Here is an 11,254-nt window from a genome sequence, read left to right as displayed (position 1 = left end):
TAAACATCAGCGGGCCCACCCTGATGGCGTTCACGTAGTAGCGGGAGACTTTAATAAGGCCAATTTAAAGACTGTACTCCCAGAGTTTCACCAGCATGTCAAGTGCCCAACGAGGGGAGACAACACTCTCGACCATGTGTACTCGAACATCAAGCACGCATACAGGGCCCTCCCACTCGCCCCCCTCGGCCAGTCAGACCACCTGTCCTTGCAGCTCGCACCTGCATACATCCCTCTCAGGCGCAGATTCAGGCCCACCACAAAGACTGTGAAAACCTGGCGTGACGGCGCCATGAGTGAATTACAGGACTGCTTTCAAGACACAAACTGGGGCCTCTTTGATCATCAGGACCTTGATGTCTACACACATTGTGTAGTGGACTACATCAAGTTCTGCATGGAAACTGTGTCCCTACACAGGACTATACGGACCTTCCCAAATGCGAAGCCCTGGATGTCCAGCAGGGTTCGCTCTCTCCTCAAGGCCCGTGACGCTGCCTTCAGGTCAGGCGACAAAGCCCAGTACAGGGTGGCTCGTGCTGACCTGAGCAAAGGCATCAAGCTAGCCAAGGCAACCTACAAGGGGAGGCTGGAGGCCCACCTTGCCAGTAACAGACCACGGGAGGTGTGGCAGGGTCTACGGAGCATCACCAACTTCCGTGGCAGCAGCACGACCTCTGCAGACCCGAGTGCATCGCTGGCAGAGGAGCTTAACTGCTTCTTTGCTCGCTTTGACTCGCCCCAACCGTCACACCCCCGCACTTCATGCTCCAACTCCCCCCCACTCACCGTAGAGGAACACGATGTGAGGCGCGCGCTCCTGGCTGTTAACCCCAGGAAAGCTACTGGACCCGACGGAATACCAGGCAAGGTCCTCAAAACATGTGCCCACCAACTGTCACATGTATTCTGCAGGATCTTCAACCGCTCCCTGGCTCAAGCAGTCATCCCCTCCTGCTTGAAAACTTCCATCATTATTCCTGTCCCCAAAAAGTCACCAGCCGTCCACCTGAATGACTACCGTCCTGTTGCTCTCACACCAGTCATCATGAAGTGCTTCGAGAGGCTGGTTCTCCAGCACATCAGGGACTGCCTTCCTCCCACTCTGGACCCCTACCAGTTTGCATACTGGGCTAACAGATCCACTGAGGACGCCATCAACACTGCTCTGCATGTTGTGCTGGGCCACCTGGAACAACAGCAGAGCTATGCAAGGATGCTCTTTGTGGACTACAGCTTGGCATTCAACACAATCATCCCAGACATCCACGTCGCCAAACTTGACATTCTCGGCCTCCCTGCCCTCACACGCATCTGGATTAAGGACTTTCTGACCAACAGACCCCAGACTGTGTTGCTCGGCCCCTACACGTCCTCCACCTGCATGCTGAGCACCGGTTCCCCTCAAGGATGCGTGCTGAGCCCTCTCCTATACGCCCTCTACACCTACGACTACAGCCCGGCCCATGGCAACAACACCATCGTCAAGTTTGCTGACGACGCGACAGTGGTCGGTCTGATCTCGGAAGGTGACCAGACAGCCTACAGAGAGGAGGTAAAGAGACTGACAGCTTGGTGCAAGGACAACAGACTGCACCTTAACACTGCAAAAACAAAGGAGATTGTCGTCGACTTCAGGAGGAACAAGACGGTGCCGCCCCCCCTCTGCATCGAAGGCGTGTGTGTGGAGAGGGTCCACACGTTCAAGTTCCTGGGAGTACAGATCTCCGACGACCTTTCTTGGACTCACAACACCACAGCAGTGGTAAAGAAGGTCCACCAGCGTCTGCACTTCCTGAGAGTCCTCAGGAAATTCAACCTGGACAGGAAGCTGCTGCTAGCCTTCTACCACTCGTCCATTGAGAGCCTGTTGACGTACTGTGTCTCCACCTGGTACAGCGGCTGCACTGAGGCCGACAGAGTGAGGCTCCAGAGGACAGTCAAAACAGCGCAAAGGATTATTGGCTGCCCTCTCCCCTCACTGTCGGACATCTACACCGCCCGGTGCCTCAGAAGGGATCTCAACATCGTCAAAGTCAATACCCACCCAAACTCACACCTGTTCGACCTGTTGCCCTCTGGCAGGCGCTACAGATGCATCAAATCGAGGACCAATAGACTGAGAAACAGTTGCTTTCCGAGAGCCATCTCCATTCTGAACTCTCACACACACACGAGAACACCCTTACCTTGCAGAACAGCATCGTGATGTGTTTTTATATACCCTATTCTGTACTAAATTCCATTGCACTCTCTTATTTATTAATCTAATTTATATATTTGTCTGTCTTATTGTTGTATTGCACTGGAGAGGGGAGCCTTCTAATCTCGTTGCACACTTGAGTACAATGACAATAAAGGGATTTCTCATTCTAATTCTAATTCTACTACGCATAGGAATGACTGATTGTAGTCATGGTCTTTACTGATTTATGATATTATTTTCACATGCTAAAGTTATATTACTTAGTTTATAAATGTGTGAACATAGTATTTTCATGACCTACACTCACATTCACATCATACATATTCAGTCTGCACATTACAAACTGATGACAAGCCAGACAGCACTTCATGGACAAATATGACAAAGCACATTCTCCACATAGGACATAGAGATGCAAACATACCAAATTGGGCACTGGATTTAGTTTTAAAATCGCTGCATTGGCTCCCCGTGTGTTTCAGGATTGATTTTAAGGTTCTTCAATTAGTTTTTAAATGCCTTAACGGTCTTGGGCCATCCTCGCGGACCCTGAGGTCCTCTGGCACCGGCCTGTTAATTATTCCTCGGGTGAGGACTGGAACACATGGCGAGGCTGCATTCAGCCATTCTGGTCCTCGTCTATGGAATAGCCTGCCGGAGGACATCAGGTCCGCAGAGACTGTTGATATTTTTAAAAGGAGGCTCAAGACCAGACCTGGGCATTGCACGGCCCGCGGGCCACATCCGGCCCGCCGGGTGGCACTGACTGGCCCGTATGACAGACCTGGGCATTGTATGGCCCGGGCCACATACCTTTGGTTGACTCTGACCGCGAGTGTAAGGTTAATTGGAAATTTCAAAATAAACATACTTTTTAATTTCACCTCATTCATGGGCGAAAGCTGCACTGCTTTTATTCTGAAATTGTTTTTTTTTTTTTATTCCCGCACAATGTGCGTCGCACATAATGACGTAATGCGTTTATCAAGACATGCGCGCGATTGAATCACAACAAGACAACGTTCGTCCTCAAAAATGTCCGCTCAGGCTACAAAAAGAAAGGTAGATGCCGAATGTAGAATTTTCAACAAAAATTGGACAGCGAAGTATTTATTTACTGAAGTTAGAGGTAAAGCTGTGTGTTTAGTTTGCGGGGAGCAGATCGCCGTGTTGAAGGACTACAATTTGAGTCGGCATTACCAGACGAAACATGCAGAGAAATATAAAAACGGCACCAGATAACAATGAACTGGGACACTTTTTCTCAAAATCACAGTTCAGTGACAGTCAATATGTTGTATCTTGCTTAATGTTTGGTGCAAAAAGACAATATTGTGATGTCTTTAAAATGCTCAGAACCTTTACACAACTATCCAACAGTATATGGAACTCAAAATGTGTTTTGAAGTGAATGTGACAGAATATGTTTACTAATATGAGTCACAAATAGTAAAAAATGTTAATATTATGTCTACCATTGTGTTGAGAAATTTGAATGAATACATTTTTGTAAGGCAACCTCATTTTTTCAGTTTATTTGGTATTTAGTTTCATTGCTTAACTTTAATGCCAGCTTGTCAAAACAGTGCTATTTACTGCTTTTTAAAAAAGAAATACAATTAATATTATGCAGAATTGAGTTCAGCCTTTTGGCCCGGCCCTCCACAATATTTAATGTTTCTTATGTGGCCCCATGGAAAAAATAATTGCCCACCCCTGCTCAAGACTCACCTTTTTTGTTTGGCTTTTAAATAATTTATCTTAGTCTTTTAATTCAGGATTGTCATTTTATATATTATCATTGTCTTTAATTTTTTTTAGCTTCTTTGTCTTTTAGTATCATCATTTTTCTTATATATTTTAGCTGCGTCGTTTTATATTATTGTCTTTTAATTTTTAGCTTCTTCTCTGTCTTTTAGTATCATAATTTTTCTTATATATTTTAGCTTCGTCTTTTTATATTATTGTCCTTTAATTTTTAGCTTCTTTTTTGTTTAGCATTATCATTTTCTTTTATATATTTTAGCTCCAGTGTTTCCTCAAGGGGGGCCTCCGCGCTGGGAGGTGTGGCTGGCCTTCTCACAGGGGGCTTCATCCCGGAGGCTCCTTAGGCCCGGCGGACCGGGGCCCTCTGCACTATGTGTAGGGTCTACCCCGGTCAGTCTGGGCTAGGGGTCTGTGTGTTGGCGCAGCTCCCTGTGGGCGTGAGCCGTCATCCCTCTCAGCGCGGATGACCTACCCTGGGTACATTTTCTCATATGGTTTCTCTGTGCCTTACCCTGTCTTTCTACTAAGATGGTTTATTAAGTTGTGTGAATGCGAGTGTTCTGTGTGTGTGCGAGTTCAGGCGTGTATGTGGATGTGTCTTGTGTTTATGTTGAGTGGGTGGAATGGGTTTTAGTTTTTCGTTGTAATTTGGATGTTTTTATTGTACAGCACTTTGAGCCGCATTTTATGTATGAAAAGTGCTCTTATAAATAAAATTTGATTGATTGATTGGAGGGTTCAAGGGGACGCCATTGCAAAAACACATTCTGAAAGACATAATTTGATTTTGGAGCACACATACATGCACACTGACAAGATTACAGGGGAATACCAGCAGAAGAGACGGAGAGACTGCCCGCCGGAGAAGGCCAGCCGTGGAATACCAGTCTTGGGGACCAGCTGGGAATCAACCATCCAGACAATGATTAATCTGGAGAGGACCTTCCCTTGGACGTAGACCCGTGCCGGGGGAAGAATGTGAGGCTGGGCTGAGATAACGCACGACTCTTTTCGACTGTGCTTGCCCAAGTACATTTTCTCATGAGATTAAGAAAAAGCCGCTCAGTACTATTTCCTGAACCTCCGCCCTATTTCCTACCTACCATTCATTTCAAAAGTCCTAGATAATGTAGTCGCCACTCAACTCCACTCTCATCTCACCTGCAATAACCCTTTCAGTCCGGTTTCCGTGCACTTCACAGCACTGAATCAACTCTACTCAAGGTCACCTCTGCTCTCCTCATTGCAGCTGACTCAGATTCATTCTCCATTGTCATCCTTCTTAACCTGACTGCGGCCTTTGACACCATCTCACACACCATCCTTCTCAAAAGACTTTCTTCCATCGGCATCACCCACACCGCCCTCAACTGGTTCCATTCATACTTCAAAGACCGCACTCAGTTCATCCAGCTTAAATATTTCTCATCAAAGTCCCTCCCAGTCACCTCAGGTTTGCCCCAAGGCTCGGTCCTGGCCCCCCTATTATTTATCATATACCTCCTTCCCCTTGGCAGAATTTTCCGAAAATTCAATATCGCTTTCCATTGCTTCGCGGATGACACCCAGCTCTAGTTCTCCTGCAAACCCAGCATATCACTCCCTCCCACCTCCGTCACCTCCTGTCTATCTGAAATCAATGACTGGTTTTCTAATAATTTCATGAGGCTTAACAGCGACAAAACAGAAGTTATTCTTTTCAGTACAAAATCAATACAATCCAAAGTTGGCAGTTTTCCCATTCCTGTTGGCCCCTCCATTGTTTTCCCATCCCCTCAGGTCAAGAGTCTGGGTGTCATCCTTGACAGCACTCTATCTTTCCATAAGCATAATAACACAACCCGGTCAGCCTACTTCCATCTGCACAATATCAGTCAACACCGCCCCTCCCTTTTTCCCTCATCCACTTCTATTCTGGTCCAAGTCGAGTCAAGTCAATTTTATGTGTATAGCCCTTAATCACAGACAGTCTCAAAGGGCTTTACATAACCACAATCAACATCCACTGATCTTAACCCCCAGGAGGGCAAGGAAAAACTCAAAACCCCATTGGGGGAAAAGTGAGAAAACTTGAGAAGGGACCACAGATGGGGGGGAAACCCCCTTCCAGGATGACCAGGCTGCTTTGGATGCCAAGTGGGCAACATTTGACACATACAATGATGCTATACAATGTTAGATGAGATAATGTGAGAGTCAATTAAATGAAGTGCTGCAGGAAGATGACTTTAGTGGAGTGGGTCCTCATCCAGGACCGTAATCGCCATGGCAGCATATCCGAGGTTGAGCCTTTGATCTTGAAATAGTCAGTTTGGGGTAAATTCAGAACAGCCACTTCCAAGTGAATCACCATCACCTAATTCCCAAGCTGTGGAATTGGGAACAGAAAAAAAAGAACAGAAATAGTAAACAGGCCAACAAGTAGTTCAACGAAGTGCTGAAATATAGGGAAATCAGAAGAGGTGCTGCATGAAGACGACTTCGGCAGAGCAGGTCCCTCCCCGGTTGGTCAGTGCCGTAATCTTCATAGCAGGTCACCATCACCTAATTCCCAAGCAGGGGAAGAGGGGGCAGAAAAGAGGAGAAGCGGCAGTAAACAGGCCAACAAATAATTAAATTAGATGCTAAAGTATATAAATAAATGTCGCGCTGCAGGAAGACGACATCACTGGAACAGGTGCATGCCCAGTTTGTCAATGCCTTAAACTTCCTAGTGGGTCACCGTCACCTAATCCCCCAGCCGGGGAAAAGGGGGCAGAAAAGAGAAGATAAGAGAAAAAGCGGCAGTAAACAGGCCAACAAATAGTTCAACTAAATGCACAAGAGTATAAATGCGTCTTTAATAGTGTTTTGAACATTTCTACTGAGGTGGCGCCTCTAATACCTGAGGGTAGTACATTCCAAAGCATTGGTGCCCGAATAGAGAACGCTCTAGAACCTGTGGACTTCTTTTTGGCTCGCGGGATCACTAAAAGACCAGCATTTTGTGAGCGAAGGTTTCGGGACGGAACATATGGTACCACGAGGTCAACGAGATAGGAAGGTGCTAAGCCATGCAATATTTTATAGGCAAGTAGCAGAACTTTAAAATCACATCTCAAGTGGACCGGAAGCCAATTCAAATTGGCAAGTATCGGGGTAATATGATCAAACTTTCTCGTTCTAGTCAAGAGTCTAGCTGCTGCATTTTGAACTAACTTTTAATACTAGACATGGGGAGACCCGAGAGCAAAACGTTACAATAGTCGAGGCGAGACGTAACAAACGCATGGATTAAGATTTTTGCATCACAAGTTGATAGAATTGGGCGAATTTTAGCAATGTTACGCAGATGAACAAATGCAGTTCTAGTAATATTTTTAATGTGCATTTGAAACGACATAGTTGTGTCAAATATAAGACCGAGATTTTTTGTTGAATCCTTTTGGGCAATTTATCGATACTCATAGTGGTGTCTTTGAAAAAGGTACAGATGACGCGCTGGTCCAATGATCAGCATCTCGGTTTTATCTGAGTTAAGACGCAAAATATTGAAAGACATTCATAGTTTAATTTCGGCAAGGCATGCCTCTAATTTATAGCAATCACACGGATTCGTTATATCCAACGGCATGTATAATTGCGTATCATCAGCATAACAATGAAAACTAATGTGATATTTCCGTATAATATCACCAAGCGGTAGCATCTAGTACCAATCCCTGCGGAACTCCGCGTGTGATCTTACAAAGATCAGAAGACGCATTGCCATGAATTACACGGTGCGTCGTCTCCGACAGATACGAATTAATCCAAGAAAGCGCTGAACCTGAAATGCCAACACAAGTTTCAAGGCGTTTTAATAATATGTTATGATCAAGTGTCAAAAGCGGCGCCAAGATCGAGTAAGAGTAATACAGTGAACCCTCGGTTATCGCGGTTAATGGGGACCTCGTAGCGGTCGCTGCTCGGGCCCTAATAATAATTTCTACAAAAACAATAGGGACCTCGCCGCCGTCGCAGCTCGGGCCCTAATAACAATTTCTAGAAAAACAATAGGGACATCGCAGCGGCCACTGCTCGGGCCCTAATAATAATAATAAAAATAATAATGATTTCGACAAAAACAATGGGGACCTCGTAGCGGTCGCTGCTCGGGCCCCAATAATAATTTCTACACAAAGTCCATTGTGGTGACCCGCCCCCTTTTAAGTAAATTCAAAGTGGCCGACTTCCTGTAAAACCTAGCTCATTGCTCCAAGAGACTTTTTTGTAGGTCTTGGTCTTATACATACAGTGAACCCTCGCTACTTCGCGGTTCACCTTTCGTGGGTTCAGTGCTTCGCGGGTCTAAAAAATATTCGGGGGCATTGTAGTTTCGCCGAGCGGCACGACAGGGCGCTGGAGCGGTTAGACGGCCGGCGTGCGCCGAAGAAGAGCGTGGGCGAAGAGGAGAGTGGACGAAGAAGAGCACGTTCCCCCGGACACGATCGGTGGCGACGTTTCGCGCGGTTCGGACCGTACCAGAGCTCCGGCCGGCGTGCGTGGCAGTTAAGCCGTAGAGGAGCACCTTCCTGTTAAGGATGTTTCTATCAAAACAAGCCTGAACAAATGAATCAACCAGCCAAGATTGTCTGTCATTTACGCGCGGGGCAGCCCTCGAACTCCGAGGCGAAGCCAGCGTGTTCGACTGCACACATGGTTTTTATTTGCATCAGCATAAGCAATTTGAATATGCAATACATACAGAATGGAAAACTTGACATTTGACTCCATCCCACTTGCCCACCCTCTTCCTGCCTATTCTAACGGTTTCAGCTTACAAGACACCTTTTGTTCATACTTCTGCTTATTCTAACAGCAAAAGTTCACTCTGAACTTCATTTGACCTGTGTAGTGTATTTTCACAAGGCTTAACGTGTTGAACTTATTTTATGGCCATGACGATATTGTTGCTTTAGAAATACCAAGCCTTGTGTTGGACCTCCCTAAATGCAGAAGTTACAGCCTTAAGAGGCCTCGGGCCCCAACATTATCTACGAAGGGTTAAAGAGGTCATCAACACCCCAAGGGAGGTGTTTACAGAAAAGGGTTCTGGCGTTGGGGAGTCACATTCGCGAGGAGGCCGTACCTGGCACCCGTAGCTGTCGAAAGTTTAATTAGAGGCCAGAAAGATACGAATGCATGTGCAACAAAGGGGGCCTGTAAGATTAGTTATAGTTTGAAACTTGCTAAGATGACAAACTAAACAACAAAACTAACAGATGAACATACAAACTTAAATTTCTTTAACATATCCCTCCTGTTTATCAAGTTTCAAATCTCATCATCAAAGGCTGTCGCTTGAGGGGGGAGAAAAACTACCCAAAAACTCAAAAATTCTTGGAGAAAAGGGTAGAAACCCATGCCCCGAACGAGAAGCCCAAAAAAATAATAACAATTAAAAGATAATAAAGCAAAGCTAATGCAGTTTTTGGTCCAATACATGTATGTACAAAATAAACCCGGAACATCAAACATTCACAACTGCAACTCTTTTCTGTGATGCAAGTTACATGAATCAGTGACCTTGAGCGTTTTTTCAGAGGCTGCAGGTTTTATTTGATGTGCGTGTAGTCAGCAGTCTGCGCCTGTGCAACTCGTCTGCGTTTGACGTTGTCCTGGTCTCGAGGTTGTGCGCTGACCAGGCACAGCCCTGCAAGGAAGTAGATGATGCATCTGGTCGACAGGGCAGTGCCCAGTTGCTGTTCGGCGGCTTGCTCCATCCTTCCGAGAGGGGTGTGTTTGCCACGGAAAACCCTCTTTCCAACTGTGGTCTTTTGTTGGTACATTGGAGTGTACGTGGTGGAGATCCTCTCCAAGGGACTTGCGTCGCTCAGCCTTCAGCAGGGACCGGAGAAGCTTGCACTGCGACTGATGGTTCCAGCCGCCACGCCCCTCGACCTTTGCTGCCGTCGGGGTCACTGCAATCACCTGATGAGGGCCGTCCCAGCGTTCACTGTCCCAACGAGGTCGTTTCAGCACCTTGAGGAAGAGTTGGTCTCCCACATGGACGTGGTTTATCTGTGGATCAAAACACACTGGCCAGTAATTGTGGTCAAACATGTCTTTCATGTGGACTGGGACAGATGTGCCAGTCGCTGGCGGTTCTGATGAACCTGAGAGTCTATGTGTGAGGCCATATAGGATAAAAAGGGGATAGTGTCCTTCCTTCGGCTGGCACTATCCTCATTGCTGTGATTGAAACACAGTCTGGCCATTGTCTCTTTTTTTTTTCTTTGTCTTGATAAGTCAGTTCCATTCGTGCGTTCCACAAGTCCTGCAGACTGTATGCAAAATGACGCTTTGAGTCAATTTTGCAACAACTGTCCCACTTGTTACAAACATTATTCACAAAATGCATCATTTTCACTTTAAATCACTCTTGAAATTCCAAATGTCAGGATAATTCGATTACACAACACTTTTTCCAACTGTTTTAACATCATCATGTGTTGTTGGAAACAACGTAATCCATTTTGAAAACACATTAATTATAACCAAACAATATTGCAACCCAAACAACTAACACTTTGTCTAAAAAAAAGTTTTTTGTTGAAAAGTCTATATGTGGGAACAATTTCATATCATACTTCCCCCTGTTGACACACATGTGTCACTCATGTTACTCCTCTACTCCTCAGCAATGTTTGCACCTTTTTTCTCCCAATGTGTGCATTCAATTAGTGGTGTATTTTTCCCTGGCGTGAGATCAAATTGTCAAGTTGATTTGCTGCGTGTGTGTGTGTGTGTGTGTGTGCATTACCCCTTGCTGCATTGTCTGCGAGGCAGTATTCAATTGTAATCGTTTCATTTTCTGTTCAGAAAATTTTGCATTTACAAATACTTATTTAGACGTGCTTTATGCACAACTTTTCTTTCATCTTTTGTGATTTTTTAAAACGCCGTTTGCCCAATGTCGACAGAACACATAAACATATATCTTGGCAGTCAGTCCAAATTGTAAAATGTTTTTTAGAAATCATCTTACAATTCTGGATCAGCACAGAAGTTTCTGCTGCTTGTCCTGCACATACAGATTTTAATATCCCTTGAAACAAAATGCTTTGTTAAAAAAAAAATTCCCACCCCTTTGCGGCCGTCAAAAAACTGTCTCTCCAGTCGGGAGAAAGGTGTCCAAGAGGTCAGGTCGCTGTTTGGTGGTAATTTGGACTCGGCTTCCACAGTCGTGTGGTGTGCCTTCTACTGGTGCGGGAAAAAGTGACGCTGGGCTGAGCGCACCTTATCAGTGTAATGTGACAA

The sequence above is a fragment of the Idiotropiscis lumnitzeri genome, unplaced genomic scaffold (assembly GCF_059441095.1).
Source record: "Idiotropiscis lumnitzeri isolate Australia: NSW breed Sydney's pygmy pipehorse unplaced genomic scaffold, RoL_Ilum_1.0 HiC_scaffold_220, whole genome shotgun sequence".
Lineage (NCBI taxonomy): Eukaryota > Metazoa > Chordata > Actinopteri > Syngnathiformes > Syngnathidae > Idiotropiscis > Idiotropiscis lumnitzeri.
The sequence above is the reverse complement of the archived record's forward strand: the minus strand, read 5'-3'. Positions refer to the sequence as shown.